This window comes from Vulpes lagopus, chromosome 18 (genome assembly GCF_018345385.1).
Source record: "Vulpes lagopus strain Blue_001 chromosome 18, ASM1834538v1, whole genome shotgun sequence".
Taxonomy (NCBI): Eukaryota; Metazoa; Chordata; class Mammalia; order Carnivora; family Canidae; genus Vulpes; species Vulpes lagopus.
This window is the reverse complement of record NC_054841.1, coordinates 39,363,946-39,383,365: the sequence shown is the minus strand read 5'-3', so window position 1 is coordinate 39,383,365 and position 19,420 is coordinate 39,363,946. Positions and strand designations below refer to the sequence as shown.

Sequence of the window (19,420 nt, the reverse complement as noted above, 5' to 3'; positions counted from 1 at the left end):
CTACGATGAGGGTTAATGAGGTAGAAGAATGAGAGAGTGACATGGAAGCCAAGTTGAAGGCAAGGAAGGAAGCTGAGGAAAAAAAGAGAAAAACAATTAAAAGATCATGAGGAAAGGTTAAGGGAAATAAATGACAGCCTCAGAAGGAAACATCTACATTTAATTGGGGTTCCAGAGGGCACCAAAGGGACAGAGGACCATAAAGTGTATCCCAACAAATCATAACTGAGAACTTCCCTAATGTGGGGAGGGAAATAGGCATTCAGATCCAGGAGATAGAGATCCCCCCCACTAAAATCAATAAAAACTTCAACACTCCAACATTTAATCATGAAACTTGCAAATTCCAAAGAAAGGAGAAGATCCTAAAAGCAGCAAGAGACAAGAGACCCCTAACTTATATGGGGAGAAGTATTAGGATAACAGCAGACCTCTCCACAGAGACCTGGCAGGCCAGAAAGGGCTAGCAGGATATATTCAGGGTCCTACATGAGAAAAACATGCAGCCAGGAATACTCTATCCAGCAAGCTTCTTATTCGGAATAGAAGAAAGATAAAGAGCTTCCAAGATAGGCAGAAATTAAAAGAATATGTGACCACCAAACCAGCTCTGCAAGAAATATTACGAGAGACTCTGTAAAAGAAAGAGGAAGTCCAAAGAAACAATCCACAAAAACAGGGACTCAGGGACTGAATAGGTATTATGATGACACTAAATTCATACCTTTCAATAGTAACTCTGAACGTGAATGGGCTTAATGATCCCATCAAAAGTCGCAGGGTTTCAGACTGGAGAAAAAAGGAAGACCCATCTATTTGCTGTCTAGAAGAGACTCATTTTAGACATAAGGACACCTACAGCCTGAAAATAAAAGGTTGGATAACCATTTACCATTCAAATGGTCCTCAAAAGAAAGCAGGGGTAGCCATCCTCATATCAGATAAATTAAAGTTTATCCCAAAGACTGTATAGTAAGAGATGAAGAGGGACGCTATATCATACTTAAAGGATCTATCCAACAAGAGGACCTTACAATCATGAATATTTATACCCCTAATGTGGGAGCTGCCAAGTATATCAATCAATTGATAAACAAAGTTAAGACATACTTAGATAATAATACACTAATACTGGGAGACATCAACACAGCACTTTCTGTAAATGACAGATCTTCTAAGCACAACATCTCCAAAGAAGCAAGAGCTTTAAATGATACACTGGATCAGATGGATTTCACAGATATTTACAGAACTTTATATCCAAATGCAACTGAATACACATTCTTCTCAAGTGCACATGGAGGTTTCTCAGAATAGACCACATACTGAGTCACAAATCAGGTATTAACCGGTACCAAAAGATTGGGACTATCCCCTGCATATTTTCAGACCATAATGCTTTGAAACTAGAACTCAATCACAAGAAGAAATTTCAAAGAAATTCAAACACATGGAGGTTAAAGACCATCCTGCTAAAAGATGAAAGGGTCAACCAGGAAATTAAAGAAGAATTAAACAGATTTATGGAAACTAATGAGAAGATACAACCATTCAAAATCTTTGGGATACAGCAAAAGCAGTCTTGAGAGGGAAATACATCGTAATACAAGCATCCCTCAAAACTACTGGAAAAAAACTCAAGTACAAAAGCTAACCTACATCCCGGGATCTGGGATCAAGTCCCACATCGGGCTCCCTGTGAAGAGCCTGCTTCTCCCTCTGCCTATGTCTCTGCTTCTCTCTCTCTCTGTGTCTCTCATGAATAAATAAATAAAGCCTTAAAAAAACCTTCCCATTATATCCACTATACAAGCAATTCTTACTTGCTAATCAAAATTAGGAACATTCTTAATTAATTGAGGGGATTGCACAGCAGGAAGAGATTTTCAGTATTTGTTGAATTGAATTAAAAATATCTCCTAAATAATTTGGAAGAATGGTGGTGATAGAGGGAAGTAGAAGAGAAAGGTAGACAATATGCTGACTTACTTTGGACTTGGTGAATATCAAGTGCTGATACACACTTAAGTAGAAATCCTCATCAGTTGGCATGAAGGAGAAAGAACAGAATCAAAGGAATGGATTCAAGGGTCACATAACTGACAGGAGGGAAGAAGAAAGGGAAGGTGACAAACCAATAAAAGAAATTTTGTCATGGAAGAAGTCATAGGAGTGTTTTGTTTTGCAAACACACGAGGGTTTATTTAGGTCCAAGTATACCTGACACAGTGGAGCAGGGACTTGGACCATGAGGTGGGTTTCAGCTTAGTTTTATGGGCTGGTTTAGGGGACCTCCAGAAGGGGTGGAAGAATTAATGCAATCCCTATCAAAATGCCATGGACTTTCTTCAGAGAGTTGGAACAAATCATCTTAAGATTTGTGTGAAATCAGAAAAGACCCTGAATAGCCAGGGGAATATTAAAAAAGAAAACCACAGCTGGGGGCATCACAATGCCAGATTTCAGGTTGTACTACAAAACTGTAGTCATTAAGATGGTGTAGTGCTGGCACAAAAACAGACACATAGATCAATGGAACAGAATAGAGAATCCAGAAATGGGCCCTCAACTCTATGGTCAACTAATATTCGACACAGCAGGAAAGACTATCCACTGGAAAAAAGACAGTCTCTTCAATAAATGGTGTTGGGAAAATTGGACAGTCACATGCAGAAGAATGAAACTAGACCATTCTCTTACACCATACACAAAGATAAACTCAAAATGGATGAGAGATCTAAATGTGAGACCAGAATCCATCAAAATCCTAGAGGGGAACACAGGCAACACCCTTTTTGAACTTGGCCACAGCAACTTCTTACAAGATACATCTATAAAGGCAAGGGAAACAAAAACAAAAATCAATTATCGGGTCTTAAGATAAAAAGCTCTGGACAGCAAAAGAAACAGTCCATAAAACTAAAAGACAACCTACAGAATGGGAGAAGATATTTGCAAATGACATATCAGATAAAGGGCTAGTATCCAAGATCTATAAAGAACTTCTTAAACTCAACAGCAAAGAAACAAACCATCCAATGATGAAATGGGCAGAAGACATGAACAGAAATTTCACCGAGGAAGACATCGACATGGCCAACAAGCACATGAGAAAATGCTCCGCATCACTGGCCATCAGGGAAATACAAATCAAAACCACAATGAGATGCCACCTCACACCAGTGTGAATGAGGAAAATTAACAAGGCAGGAAACCACAAATGTTGGAGAGGATGTGGAGAAAAGGGAACCCTCTTACACTGTTTGTGGGAATGTGAACTGCTGCAGCCACTCTGGAAAACTGTGTGGAGGTTCCTCAAAGAGTTAAAAATAGACCTGCCCTACGACCCAGCAATTGCACTGTTGGGGATTTACCCCAAAGATACAGATGCAGTGAAACGCCGGAACACCTGCACCCCAATGTTTATAGCAGCAATGTCCACAATAGCCAAACTGTGGAAGGAGCCTCGGTGTCCATGGAAAGATGAATGGATAAAGGAAGCTGTGGTATATGTATACAATGCAATATTACTCAGCCACTGGAAATGACAAATACCCACCATTTGCTTCAACATGGATGGAACTGGAGGGTATTATGCTGAAGTCAATCGGAGAAGGACAAATGTCATATGGTCTCATTCATTTAGGGAATATAAAAAATAATGAAAGGGAATGAAGGTTAAAGGAGAGAAAATGAGTTGGAAATATCAGTGAGGGTGACAGAACATGAGACACCTAACTCTGGGAAATGAATAAGGGGTGGTAAAAAGGGAGGTGGGCGGGGGGTTGGGGTGACTGGGTGACATGCACTGAGGGGGGCACTTGACGGGATGAGTACTGGGTGATATGCTATATGTTGGCAAATTGAACTCCAATAAAAAAAAGTAAAAAAAAAAAAACACAAATTTTAATGGTGCCAGAAAAAATAATTAAAATTCCACTTTCATTATCTATAATATGGGATATAAATTAACTTAATGTTAAGTGTGAAAACAAAGAGAATCCGAAATATTCTGGACTTTTGAAAAATGGCTTGAATGTAGTAATTTATTTCTTGCTCATGTAACACTATTGGAGGGTAAATAGGTCAGTAGATTGGTTATTCCTCTTGTGGTCATTTAGGAACTCAGGTAGGGAGGCTTGTCATCATCAGCATGTGGCTCCTGAGGTCACCATGGGGTATTGTCTTCTTCTCAGCCAAACAGAAAAGGAAAAGAGCATGGGGAGTTTTGTCAAGAGTTGACTATATATCATTTCTGTTTACATTCACTTGGCTAGAATTCAGTCTCATGGTCACCTAACTTTCAGTGAGGCTGGGAAATGTAGTCTACTTTGTGTGCAGGAAAAGCTAACAACCTAACAACCTATCTAACAACCCATCTCCTGTGGTTATCCACTATTATCCAGATTTCACTCCTCAGCAATTCTGATAATTACAAGATTTTTTACTTTAAAATAAAAGAAAGTTGGTGCCTTTGCTCCAACTCCTGTGAGTTTCATGACTTAAAAATAAGGTTTATACTGGGGGAGGAAAAGTAATAGATTTGAATAAGCCAAATTATATGCACTTGCATTTTGCCATGTGTATTCAGAATCACTGAATACATTTTTGTATTCATTCCTTGTTATCAACCTGTAAAATTCTGAGCTAACAAATAATCATCCTTCACAATAACAATTCTAGGATCAGGAAAGATAAGTCAAGCTGGGGTTTGCAGATTGGGAGTAAGTATTAATGTGAGTTGGACTGGAGGTGGTTCCAGGAAGCTAGCAACTGCTATAGTGTCAGGAGTAGAATTCAGATATAGAGGTGAAAGAGGAAACCAATATAGGTATCCATGGAAAGAGAAAGTAGGAGGCTCTGTGCCTTATTTATAGAACTTTCAGTGTACTTATTGGTGGGCAGGAGTCAAGCCCATGGTGTGGGCTACCTACAGAGAAGAAAGCAGGTAAATAGGCTTGCCTAGCTGGAAACAGGACTGAAGAGACCAAGCTTTACAGCCTGTGCTGGGAAGAACTTTCATCCTGACTCAGGATTAACACACTGTTCTCCTGATGGCTTTTAGATTTGAAATGGCTACGGTGCAAAGTTGGTGGTACCAGTGGAAATAAAATAAAAGGTTCTTCACATTCAGGTTTGTTGATTTTTTTTCATATTTCTTGTTTTTGTTTATATTTCATTTACTTATTTAAAATATAGTTGACATAATATTACATTAGTTTCAGGTGTACAGCATAGTGATTGGACAACTCTATACTTTATGCTATACTCACCACAAGTATGGCTACTATCTGTGTTGTACCTTTTATTTCCATTACTTATTCATTCCATGACTGGAAGCCTGTATCTCCTACTTACCTTTGCCCATTTGCCTCCACCCCAGCAACCATCAGTTTGTTCTTTATATTAATAGGTCTGATTTTGCTTTTTTTGTTTATTCACTTGTTTTATTTTTTAGATTACATATGTATGTGAAATCATATGGTATTTGTCTTTCTCAGTCTGACTTATTTCACTTAGTATAATACCCTGTAGGTCCATCCATATTGCAAATGTCAAGATCTCATCCTTTATTTTGTATCTACTATGATGATTGAAATTAGATTACATTTTCAGATGTCCAAAGTGCAATTAAAATCATGGCTTGTGCCCAATAAGACCAGTAAGATTGAAACTCAGTCAAAGGAAAAAAAGTTTTAAGCTTTGGTGGTCCCTTGTGGACTATGAAATATGAAAATGCTTCTTAGATGACTGGCTGACTGGTGACTCTGCAACTATAGGAACATATTAACTCTAAAACACTAAATACAAAGGGAAATGCTTATGATTACATGGCTAGTCAAAACTTTTCGCAGAGTTTTAAAAACTATAAGCCTAGTACTTTTCTTTTAAGGTTTATTGATACTATGGAATGTACTTTACATCCATAGCAATTTTGCATGGTTTTATAAGATGAGGAATTACACAGAAAATAGGGTAAACACATATGAATTGTAGAATCATTTATAACTTGAATTATAGAGAAAGTGATGAGACAGGGTAGAGTAGTTATTCACTGAGGTTCTAAGGTCAGAACTGGGTTCAAATCCGAACTTTCCTTTACTAGCTTTGTGTCCTTGTACAAGCTATTTCACCTAAATAAGCCTCTGTTCTCATCTGTAAAATAGAGATAATAACCATATCCAAAGGATATGAAAATGAAAACTACTTCTTCTCCTTCTCCTTTTTCTCCTCTTCCTCCTCCTCCTCCTCCCTCTTTTTTTGTAATTCATTTGGCAGCAAAACGTGATGTGGATACCTTTCAGCATCCTGAGGATTAATAGAGTAACTGTATTAGTTTTCTGGTTTGGAGCTGTGCTCAGAGTAAGAGTTTTTCTCAAAACTTGAATTAGTTCCTGAATACAGCTGCTCAGTAAAGGATGGTGTGTCCGTGAGACTGATCAGTGACTATGCCACTGCTGCTGTGGAATTTGTACTCCTCATGGACTGACCAGAACATCCAGGTTTTACACTTGAAAATCATGGCTCATTTGTGGCACATCAGTACAATAAAAGAGTATAGAGTAGTACACGTGAATTTTGCCAGGGAAGCAAGGAGCTGAACAGAATGAGTGTTATTTGTTTATAACCACATATTTAGTTTGTGTTTCCATTAATTTACAAGTAGTATATTTAGCACTTAAATCATTAAAATGTTACTGTAAGTTAATAACATTTTTTGTCCATAAAAACATGCCATAGAGACTTGATATTTTTATGCCCTACCTCCCTATATTAAGTTTTAATTTTTTCAAATGAAATTCCCTAACCATTTCAAGCATGAAGAATTCCATGCTGTGAAGCTATACAGCTGCTAGAGAAGGGCCATATAGTTGACTCTGAACTCCTAATGGCTAGCTGTGGGGGAGGAGAAAAGCCAAGTTCAAGATTCCTAAGGGTTCTTAGTTGCTTCTTGGTACCAAGACCTTAGAATAGTTTCTTTTGAAGGCCTTGTAAAATGGCATAATACATTGAGAATATTCACAAGCAATTTTGTATAGAGAAACAGAGCTTTCGGAAATAAACTCAAACATAGGAAACTGCTTTGTTGAGCCAAATAGTCATGTGAAAGTTGGTATATTTTACTGGCATATAGCTTTAATAGTGATGGTGGAATAAGAAATAATTGTCCTTGTCAGTTTTTTTAATTCATTAAAAAAATTAGCAACAAACTCTGTGGATTGGGAGATCTCAAGAACAATATAGCATAACAATTTTTTCTCTGGCAGTCAAAATAAAATATTGTATTTAAAATTACTTGAAATCTATGATTATGATTAAGATAAAATGTTGGTATTTCCAAAGTAAAAGTTATATAATTTTTTCCGTTATTCTTCTCCTCCAATTAATATTCCATCTGAGAAGGAAAAGAAGTCTGAAAGGAGAAGATTAAAATAAGTCATTAGTAAAAGGAAGCACATTTAATGGGGATATGATTATCATGTAGTTCAAAGAAAATTTCACTATGCTTCTTAACTAATTGCTATTTTATGCACACAGTTGCCTCACTTATCTCAAGATAGTTTCAGTTTTAGGGAATATGTAAAAAAATTAAGATATATATATGTATTATTTAAAATAGACCAAAGTATTACACATAAGTATTATTTAATAATTGAAATATGTAGGTTGGTTGACTTTAAAACTTTTTTTAAAAGTCTTTGTTACTTTAGGAAGAATGTCACACAGTTTGAGGAATTGTTAAATCATAATCACCACCACCTGTCTATTGTAGTTGTAGTCACCAAGCTTACATTGGCAACTGTGAGGATTCCCCTCATACTCAAAATCATTAAACAAAACAGAGCAAGAGGATCACCTAGTGCCATTCCCTTCTTCCACTGTCAATTCTGCTTCGGGTTTTCTCTGCTTGTCTTGAATTCTCCAGAGCTTTTAGATACTTGTTTTCTTATGTTTTGTCCAGAGTTTATAATTGGCCATATCAGAAATGGGCATGATTATGTCTGCCTAAACTTTTAAAATCTTTTAAAATTAAGACATTTAATTTTTATCCTGCATTTATCTATGATAATCTTAATTATTTCTACCTGAGAATTTATCCAACAGTGTTGGGATAACCATTCTAATTCTCTTAGATGCAGTAGACATTGTTCCTTTAGGATATGTTTTGTTTTCACTGCATAACAAAAATACTTAAAAAAATTCTTCTAATGAGAATGAAACTTTTTTTGTACATTTATTTTATTTGGTTATGATTGGGATTTGGAATGAGAGAGTTTTAATTCTAATTCTAATCTTTCAGTCTGCTGGGCAAATTTTCACTTTTTTTAGCTTCAACTTCTTCACTTGTAAAACAGGGTAGTAATCCCTACCTTATAGTTCTGTTTCAAAATTATGCATGTTAAGGGGCTGACACAGATAGTTGTAAAACAGTGAGAGCTCTATAGGGATAGGTATTATTGTTAGATGCTCCTTCCTGATTTATTTCCAATTCTTAGATTTGGAGAACTAGATATTTTTTGCTCATAATTAAACCTTTGGGTTTCTGAAAGTGAAAAAGATTTTGGAGGACAGATTAGAGTTGATTTTTGAATGGTCAAATTAAGCCTTTGTAATGATTGGGAACAAAATTAAATTCAATTTTCAGGATTAGCTGTAAGAAAGAAGAAAGACAAGTGATGCTATTTTAAGTGCTCCGATAATCATATAGGTTTTGTTTGCTCACATAAAGAATGGTTTGGAAGTATTATCAATAGTGTATACAGTCTTGAGAAATCATATGGGCCAGAAAGTACCTGAATCTTAATCTCAGATATGTTTGGGAGGGATTTGTTGATTACCTACTGGAATGTCAGGCCCTTCCTAGACATGGCATGGGAGACAAACAGGAAGAAGGCAAACTCCCTTTCCCTTGAGGCTCACATGCCATTAATTGATAGCTCTAGGAAAACCCTCCTGGAGAGCACGGCTCTCTGGAATAGTTAAAACAAATGGTTGTTCCAAACTCTTGCTATTGGGACTCTGTTAGTCAGGATTCTTCAAAGAGACAGATCCAGAAGGCTCTCTCATATATGTGTATATGAGAGAATGGGAGAGAGATTGATTTATTTTAAGAAACTGTGGAGGCTTGACTAGTCTAGGATCTGCAGTGTAGGCTGGTAAGCTGGAGACCTAGGGAATAAGTTTCAGTTTTGGTCTAGAAAGTAAGGGATCCCTGGGTGGCGCAGCGGTTTGGCGCCTGCCTTTGGCCCAGGGCGCGATCCTGGAGACCCGGGATCGAATCCCACATCAGGCTCCCCGGTGCATGGAGCCTGCTTCTCCCTCCGCCTGTGTCTCTGCCTCTCTCTCTCTCTCTGTGACTATCATAAAATAAATAAAAAATTTAAAAAAAAAAAAAAAAGAAAGTGATCTGCTGGCAAAAATTGCCTCTTATTCCAGGGAGGTAAGTTTTTCTATTAAGGTCTTCAGTTGAGTGGATGAGGCCCACCTGTATTTATGGAGAATGATCTGCTTTACTCAAAGTCTATCGATCCAAGTGTTAAAGTCATCTAAAAATGTCTTCATAGAAATATCTAGAATAATGTTTGACCAAATATCTGGGGACTATAGCATAGCCAAGTTGACATATAAAACTAACCATCACAAGGACATGTTCTTGGAGTTTGCCTTGGACCTCATAACAGATTCAACCTTATATAGTTCTCCAGCCCTTAAGCTTTCATCATTTTCTATTCTGTCCTGATTTTGTTCATCATTGTGCTTGAAGCTATTTTGACTATTGGTACTGCTGAGTCCTTGTGCCTGTCTGACCACACCATTAGCCTTACTTTTGCCAGTATGGCAAATCTCTGTGCCCAATGCAGACCTCTGTTTGTCTTCAACTGTGGGTAATCCTATGTTCCACCTTGAACCTAGCCTACTTTAGTCTCCTGCATAGTTGACTTGGCCTATAGATTCCTGACCAAAGTAGGACACTAATAGCTGTTAGGCAGCCTTAGCGTACTGAAAGTTAATCTCTTCCCCTTAGCTTTGTATATTATTTGGAAGTTATTGCATTTTCTGGTATTTTTATTACAAATTTCAAATACTTCCAGACTTTGCTAATAGTTTTTACAGAACACTGTATGTGATTTGGTGTATTTCCCTTATGTTTTGTGTAGAGCTCGTTTATTTTAATGCCACTCCTGTCTTCTTTGTTCTCTCATCAGTGTTTTGTGAGGAGGAATAATTATTAAATATACTGCCATTCTTTTAATAATTGAACATGTGTGGTATTTATGACCTTCATACCAGCCTTCTTATTTTGCTGCATTATGACTTTTATTCCCAGGGGCCTGTGTTTCTTTGTGTTTTCAAATGCCACTGTTTGGAATAGCTGTCTGTAGAGTTGTTTCCATGGTGCCTATATCCTGTAAACTAGCCACCCTACCGGATAAAATATTCCAGTGAGTGCTGTGCTTGCTGCTCAATGTTTCAGGTTGGATCTGATTTCCTGGGATTAAATTCCAGATGTTATTTCACAGCTTACCATCTGCCTGATTGAGAACGTTTCTTTCAGGTTGTACATCAGATGTGTGTTCACTACCATTTTAAAATCTTATTTATTAGGTCTCCATTTGTTAGTATTTTTTTCTCTAATGGAATGATAATTTGTTTTTCTCTTTAGAATGACTGCAGTGTGGAAACAATTCTAGCTTAAAAATTACATCAAATAACTTCACAGGTTATATTTTAGCAACTTAGAATATTACAAAAAAGAAGTATGTATTTTCTTTTGCTTTGAACAGGGAGGGAAACTTAAATCGGGAGAACTTTTAGTCTGTAAACATAACTGCTTTTCAAAAACAAATATGAAAAATATTATGACAACAATAAAATCTCAATCATCTAATAGCCTGCTTTGACATTTGGTTTTATTTTACAACTACAATAGATATATATTAACATGTAGTTATTCTCCTTGAAAAAGTATAATCATTTCTCTTTAAGTGTACTTAGCATTTCAAATATGACTCCCACAGCCTCCTGTGTATTGTAAAAAATGATTACTGAAACAGTTTCACTTTGAAGTACAGTAGTTGAAATCTTCAGATCAATATCACCATTTAAGCCTTTAATATAACCTTATTTACGTCAATCAGATCACAAATGTAGTTTGCTAAGGTAGAAACTACTTGATTTCAGTGCAATTATAACAGACTAATCAATCAATATTTCAAAATATAGGCTTTCATAATGAGATTCTCTATGGATATTGATTTCAATTTTCTGTGTTAATATTAAGAGCCAGTGGTCTCAAACTTAGGTGATCCAAAATATTTTTTTAACGTAGTTGTTTGAAAATTTAAATGCTTTTTACAAAATCTAAAGTAATAAATGCTAAATTCCCAGGCCTACTCACAAATGCCTATTTAAACCATAGTATAGCTGAAAATAGTGTTTTAATGGTGGCTGAACTTCTTAATTCTCTGAAACCACTGTAACTCCTGATTTTCTTTGTGTTTTTCTGGCTCTTAAGCATGAGAGGGAAGTTTTTCAGTGATTAGAAATAAAAGTGGTTGTTGATCAATGGGGGTTGAGTTTGGATATAGAAGCTTCGTGGATTAGAAAGATGCTAAACATCAGGAAAAGAACAAAGGGAGACTGTGGCCTCTTAGGGCCTAGCAGCAGCAGGAATTGTGCCCCTCCCCTTAGTAGAGAATCTCAGTGTTTCTATATGATCAATAGATGGAGTAATAAGGATGTGGTCCTGGCAAAGGTCCCAGTGATGGTAGCTATATGATCTTTGTCAACTGAACGTTTGTAAGAATCTGGTGTTTGGCAAAATTTAGATGCCAGCTTTACATTTTTTAGAATTTGTTGGTCCAGGGCTTTTAAATTTTTCTTTGCCTTCAAAAATTAATTACAAAGAACACACTCAATACTGCTAAAGTGTTAGTTCATTTTCAACTATTGGTTCAACACATCTCAAATGTAACTTACAAAACTATAAAACTTCTAGGAGATAACACAGGACAAAATATAGGTGGTCTTGGGTTTGCTGATGACCTTTTAGATACAGCACCATAAGTATGCTCAGTGAAAGAAATTGACATGTGGGATTTCATTAAAATTAAAAATTTTTGTTCTGTGAAAGGCACTATTAAGAGAAAAGACAAGCCACAGACTGGGTGAAAACTGCAAAACATAAAGAACTGGTATCCAAAGTATATAAAGAATTCTTAAAGCTCAACAACAAGAAGACGAATTAGAAAGTGGGCAAAAGTTCTGAATAGCTACCTCACCAAAGAGAATATATAGATGGCAGAAAGCATATGAAAAGATGTTCAACATCATAGGTCACTAGGAAATTATAAATTCTAGAAAAGGCAAAACTATAGTGACAGTAAAAAGATCAGTGGTTGCTGGGGATGTAGGAGAGGAATGAGTATAGATAGAGCACATGACATTTTTAGGGCAGTGAAATTATTCTGTATGATACTGTAATGGTGGATATATGACATGGATTTGGTTTAAATTAAACAATGGTTATCAAATGTCATTGTGGTGGTTGTTACCCATTTTAGGTAGAAATATTTCACACTTTAAAAATTTCTTAATAAACTATCCTTTTTATATTATTCTAAATATTTTATAATAATAGAAGGTATGATGTGACTTGCAAGTGTCTTGGAGTAAGATGATGATAAGGGATTCTGTGAAGTATATTTGAAAAATAGATTATATAAAATTACATGCCAGTATAAGTGAACTTTAATTTGAATGGCACACTCAATTATTTTTCGTTTCTCTCATGAAAAAATAAGCAGTTTGCTTTCTGGGGGTGACGGGGATCCTGCATATCAGTTATGTCATTAATAAAATGGGTATCATAATGGTACCCACCTCACAGGATTGTTGTGAGGATTATATAAATTGATTCACGGGAAGTGCTTAAGATAGTGTCTGTCACATTGTAAATATTCAGTAAATGTTCTTGATGATTCTGATCTGATATTGTTACTGTGAAATTTCTTTAGAGGTTGAAGGTGACAGTATAGTGTACTGTAAAGGTGTTAGCTCTGGAGCCCCGTTTGTGAGTGAACAATAAGAATCTGTGTCTATAGTATTGAAGCTCTTAATAAAGAATGCCCTGAGTCTTAGGACAGTCTCTGAATGAGGTGGTACCTTGTGAACTTCTTGGCTACACATTAGCCAAGTTCTTCCTATTTCACCTATTATTTCCCCGTAAGTACATATTTCCTAAAAGTATATAGTTGTACAAACAAAATTAGAAAGTGATCTTGTGCTAAACATGATTTTATCTAAACTATTTTAGTTGTTTTAGATTATTGAAGCTCTCTGTGTGTTTTAGTGTATGCTGTGCTCTCTGTGCTCTTTGTTGTATCTTTTTTTTCAGCAGATGAAATGGCTTCTATTTTTCTGGCTTTTTCTGGCTTTTGTCAGTGTCACACCTCCTATTTCTCTCTACTTCTCTACTCTCCTTCCCCATGTATGTACATGCAAAGGCTTCACAGACAGACATGTACACACATACAGATTTTTAGACCTTACAGTTAAGCTGGATTTTTGTCAAAAGGCTTAGGGATTCCAGAGTGAATGCAGCTACCTCTTCCTTCCTTTGGGAGATCAGCATTACTCATTAACTTGAATACTTTTGCTTCATCTCTTTGCTCACTGTTTTGGATATGCTCTGCAGAGCACTTAAATATATGGTCTTTTAATGCATCAGAATGAACTGGCTATTATGTTTTGAAAGTCAAATATGAAATGAAAGTAATTTTTTAACCAAGTCTTTTTTTTAATGGGGGAAAAAAACCCCACACTCTTCCTATTTATATTTGGCAGTCAGAACTTGGTATAAGGGCAATCTAAACAGAGAAGTCTTATCGCTCTAGGGAGAATACAAAAGGTATCTAGTTATGTAAGCCTACATAAAGCCACATCTCTAGACTAATATTTTCAAATGTGAAAGGGATAAAATTTATATTATGAACAGCTGTAGATTTAACTTAATAAAGCCTAAAATAATACTAGAAAATATTTCAATTACAGTTCCTAAAACATGAAAGAGGAGATGCTGATTGTACAGTGAATTATTTTGCATAATGATAAATATCTTTTGCACACACAAACACAACAAAATTTTCCGAAAATAGCCCACATAAACTTGCAATTTTTAATGGAAATTAGAGATCCTTATTTTTGCCAGTGGTGAATATGTATTCATATTCACATTACTGTACATAATGCATTATGGATTAATTTTAGGACTTTGAGTCAGCCCATTTTCAGTCAGAGATATGAAGCATCTTTTCCTAATGGTAAAATTGTGCTTGGTTAGTTGTAATATGAGAATATTTCTTTTCTTTTCCTTGGTAGTTTATAGCCCCAAATTAAAATGATGATGATAATAACAGTTAACACTTATTGATTGCTTATTACATCAGGTGTTATACTTACTTGCTGCTATTATTCCAATTTTGCAGATTAGGAAACAGAGGAACATACCTTGCACAACCTTACATAACCAGTAAGGAGGCCATGATTCAAATTCCAGACAGTAGCGTGCCTGAGCTTCCCATTCTGAACTGCTACACTATATTGCCTCCATCATAACTAAGATAACTCATTTTTCTCCCTTAAAATGTCTTGAAAGATCTCGTGAAGAAATACCTCATCCAGCTGCAGAGGAACAACCAACTACATTTATTTTTGGAAATGGTAAGGAGTTGTTTTGCCCTATACATAGGCTTGTAGAGCAGTTGCATAACATGGTCTATCTGTGTAGATTACACTTTTTTCACGATTCATTTAGCTACTTGCATTTGGTATCATTTTCTTTCAACCTGAAGCACATCTGATGCAGATTCACTGGGACGTTCACACTCTATTTTGGTTTTAAAAGCAGCAGACCTCATTTACAAGTGCATGAACAAATAGCCATTGGGAACAACCTCATCCTTTATAGGCTTACCTTTTCTTTTTTGCTGAAAGGAAAATAAGGAAACAATATTTACGGGAATACTGTTTTTATTACAACTGAAAAGGTGCTTATAGACTAACCCACTGACGTATAAAATTTCTAAATTGAGTGGCTTGTTTGAACATAAGAAACAAGTTGCTTAGCATATCTAGCCAAATTTCCTAAGAAACTCTTTACGTTTATTTGGAGAGATTCATTTTCATCCCCTCCTGCTGCCCCCCCCCCCCACCTTTTTGGTCTCTGAACAGGAAGCCCAAGTATATTTTTAAAGTCAAATACAGACTATTTTGTTTTGCTTGTGCTATCCTGCGATTTAAAAGTCAAGGTGTAAAATTGGACAGGTTTCCTTGGAATAGTTCAAAATTGAAAAACAGTTTGATTTCATATTCATTTTAGATTACGTGAGAAATCAACTGGAGATTAGAACTCTTTCACTTCATACAATTCTTGATGCTTTATGAGGTTTAGATTAAAAAAACCTATCATACTTTTTACTTGAGGCCTGTAGTAGTCTTGCTTACTCTAAAAAATGAAATGAATAAGACATCTGCTAAAAACATGAAAAACAGAATAAAAAGAAAGATTTGCTTACTCAACAAATTAATATTTTGCTGTTTCTATTCGATATTATTTTTTTATTAAAAATGTGACATTACATGTAATGTTGAAGTCCTCTATGTTACCTCTTTGTCCCATCACCTCCCTCCCTCCTGAAGCTACTGCATTTATTAATTTAGTATCTCTCTAGTTCATAGTTTTGCCTATTGCCTCTCCTGTTTTGGGAGTTGCTATCCTTAAATGGTGATCAAAGTCTGAGGTAGACGATATCTGTAATGCTTTATTTTCTGTCTGCCTGCTTGCATCAATCATCACCTTATTTTTAAGTTCCTTCCAATAAAAATGTCAATAGTATTTGAAAAATCAGTGTTTATTATCAATTCCTATGTTTAATTTTTCTTGCATCTGATTCCTTATTGCCAAAATTTATTTTTAGTAAGAGTCTATAAGTAGCAAGTTCTCATTTTTTAAATGTATGATAACCCTTTTATTTAATTCTCACTCTAATAATTTAGATTTCTAGGTGTAGGTTTCTGGGTGTAGAATTCTAGGTGGACCATTCATTTTCTTCATCAATTAAAAGATAATATTTCGTTGTCTTGTAGTTGGCCTTTATTGCTGCTGATAGGTTGGCCATTAATCTAATAGTTGCCTCTATAACAATCTCATTTTTTTCTGATAGTTTGAAAGATTTTGTTTTTGCCTTTGGTGTTATGGAGTTTCATTACAATGTCTGTAGGTGTGGACTTATATGTATGTAAGGTGTGTATCTGTGTATAAAAGTGTACATATCTTTTTTTTTTCAATCTGAAGATTCGTTTTTTTTAATTTTGGAAAATGAGCAGCCAGCATTTCTATATTGTCACTACACATTTCTCTTTTTTCATCTACAAGTTAGGTATGATGTTTCTTCATTCTTATACCTTCAGTCACTTAATTTCTCTTTCGTATTTTTCATCTTTTCCCCCATGTTGTATGTATATTGTATGTCTCTTTGGATGAGTCTAATTTATAGATCTTCACTTTCTTTTTTTTTTAAGATTTAATTTACTCATGAGAGACACAGAGAGAGAGGCAGAGACAAAGGCAGAGGGAGAAGCAAGCTCTTCTCAAGAAGCACAATGTGGGACTCAATCCCAGACCCCAGGATCATGCCCTGAGCCAAAGGCAGATGCTCAATCACTGAGCCACCCAGGCATCCCAATCTTCACATTCTTTTATTGACATTTTCCATTTCTGGTAATGTTTTTTGTTCTTTTTGTAAGTCACCACCCTTTTTACAAAGCCCTATTCTTGATTTATATAGCCTTTATATATCTTTTTAAAAATATTTTAGCATAGAGAATATATTAGTAATTATATGTATATATGATTCTTGCTTCAATGTTCTGATGGTTGGGGGCTGGGAATCAGTCAATAAACAAACCAATAAATAAAGTATATATCACAGTTTTATAAGTATAATGAAAAAAGATAAAATAGAGTAATTGGAGATAGAGTGTGACCAGAGGATGCTATTTTATATTTGTAGTTAGGAAAGAAGTATCTAATTAAGTAATGTGTGAGCAGAGACCCCCCAAAATGAAATTATGATTTATGTGTATATATGATGCAAGAATATTACAGGCAGCATGTTCAGTAGGATTACACTCAACCTGCTCTAAGAATGCAGGGAGTGGAGTTAGTGAGGTGGACATATGACAGGTAAGATTAGATAAATGGTAGAGGGGCCAGCTCATGTAATTTCACTTTGACTTTGAGCAAGGTGGGAAGCCCTTGGAGGATTTTAAGTAGTCAAGTGGCATGATCTGTGTGATGATTTTTTAAAAAGCATGACCTACCCGCTTTGTGGAAAAATTGATTGTAGGGAGATAAGAGTGGAAGCATGTGCACCAAGTAGGCTGATGTTTTAGTAGTCCAACTAGAGATGACGGTGGTGGGAACAGGATGGTCAAAGCAAAGGTACTGGGAAGTAGTTATATTCTGGTTGTGTTTCCAAGGTGAATATGGAAGCATTTTTTCAAAGATGAATGTGGAGAGAAGGAAAGGAAGGAGTTCAGGATAGTCCTGAGGTTTGTAGCCTCAGTGTTTGTAAAAGTAGAGTTCCTATTTATTGAAATTGAGTAATTTGTAGAAGCAACATATGTGAGTATGGAAATTAAGAGCATGGTTTGGATGTATACTAAATATCCAAGATGTTGAATAGAGAATTGAGCCTGGTGATAAAATTTTGGGAGTTATCATCATGAAGACAGTAATTGAAGACAGCAGTAGACAAGATCATATAGGGAGTGATTGAGTTCTGGTATGTAGAGCACAGGCAGATGAAGAGTGACTAAGAAAGAGTAGCCACTGAGGCAGAAGGAGAACTAAGCAGAAACCAGAGGACTCTTCGAAGCTGTGAAGAAAATGATGTAAGAAACTAGGGGAGTAATCAACTCAGCGTTTAATGTTCCATTTGGACTGGGTAAGATGTGAAGTGAGAATTGGAGTTAGTGACAGGAGGTCAGTGATAACTTCCTTATTCTATCTCTGATAATAGAGCATCACAGAACATCTGGATGTCTTAAATTATTTTATAGAACTCATTTTTCGGATACAAATTTGGGAGGGTGACTTCTTATATAAGTGTCTTCATTTTAGAATATGCATGTATGATTGCAAAATTGAGATAAAAAAAAAGACATATCAGAATTGATAGGTTCATAGTATTCCAGTATTGCCTCAAAGATCTGTATTCTTATTTCAGTGTTCTACTAAACCGCTTTGGTGAGTCCTACTTCAAAATTATTTTCAGAATTAGATTACAAGATTACACACATAAAAAAGAAACTGACATTTGTAATTGGTAGCTATCATCATACCTCAGTCTTTGGTAGCTTCTCTATTAGAATAATAACCTTTAAAAAATTAAGCCCATCCTCATAAAAGGTACTAATTGCCCATCATTTATGCTGTTTAAGACATATGCAAATATATAAAATTATGCAGGCTGCTTTAGTCTTTTTGGGCTGCTATAACACAATTTCCATAGACAGGGTGCCTAAAACAACAAACATTTATTTCTAATAGTTCTGGAGGCTAGGAAGTCCAGGATCAAAGTGCTGACAAATTCAGTGTCTGCTGAGGGCATGCTGCCTTCATTTATAGATGGTCCTCTTGTCACTGTGTTCTTACATAGGAGAAGGAGTGAGCTCTCTGAGGTGTCTTTTATAAGAGCATTGATCCCATCCATGACAACTTTACCCTCCTGACCTACTCAATCTCCTGAATGCCCCACCTCCTAATACCACTACGCTGGGGGTTAGATTTCAACATATGAATTTGGGTGGGGCAGGTTAGGAGGACAACAAACATTCAGTCCCTTGCACAGGCTCAGAAAAAAAGGTGCACACAGCAGTTTTCATCAACAGTAGTATCAATGGGATAAAGTTTGTACTCTCCCAAGAAGAAAAGATAATCCACATTTGTAAGAAAAATTCTAGTGTTACACACACTATAGATAAAAACAAAAAGACTTCTTTGTCCTAATTTCTTTAAATACTGTGGTTGTTCCTTCAGTGGGTCTCTTGAATCTTATTAGGGAAATTAACTTTTATCCTATATTCTTCTCAAAGGGTTTAGCTTAACAGCGACAACCTTATGTATATATTCTTGGTTAGAAATATTAAGACTTGCAAATGACTAACAGGTATTTAAGATAAAATCAGGTATATCTGTGAAATACTTATTTTTTGTCCTGGGAGGAACTTGGAATGAGGGTCTGTGCCCTCATTAGAATTCTCAAGAAAATAGTGATAAATTAACTACAAAAGAATGACATCATTGTTCACCTGAGAAAGAAATTGAAGTGGATTTAAAAACTGTATATTTTAT

At 35.8% G+C, this 19,420-nt stretch overlaps 1 protein-coding gene across 2 annotated transcripts in view; it reads right to left on the bottom strand.

The window, feature by feature from the left end:
• The window catches only part of MACROD2 (mono-ADP ribosylhydrolase 2), a 1,912,080-nt gene that overhangs the window by 1,660,225 nt on the left and 232,435 nt on the right, over window positions 1–19,420 (bottom strand). The gene's annotated exons all lie outside the window — the stretch shown is intronic.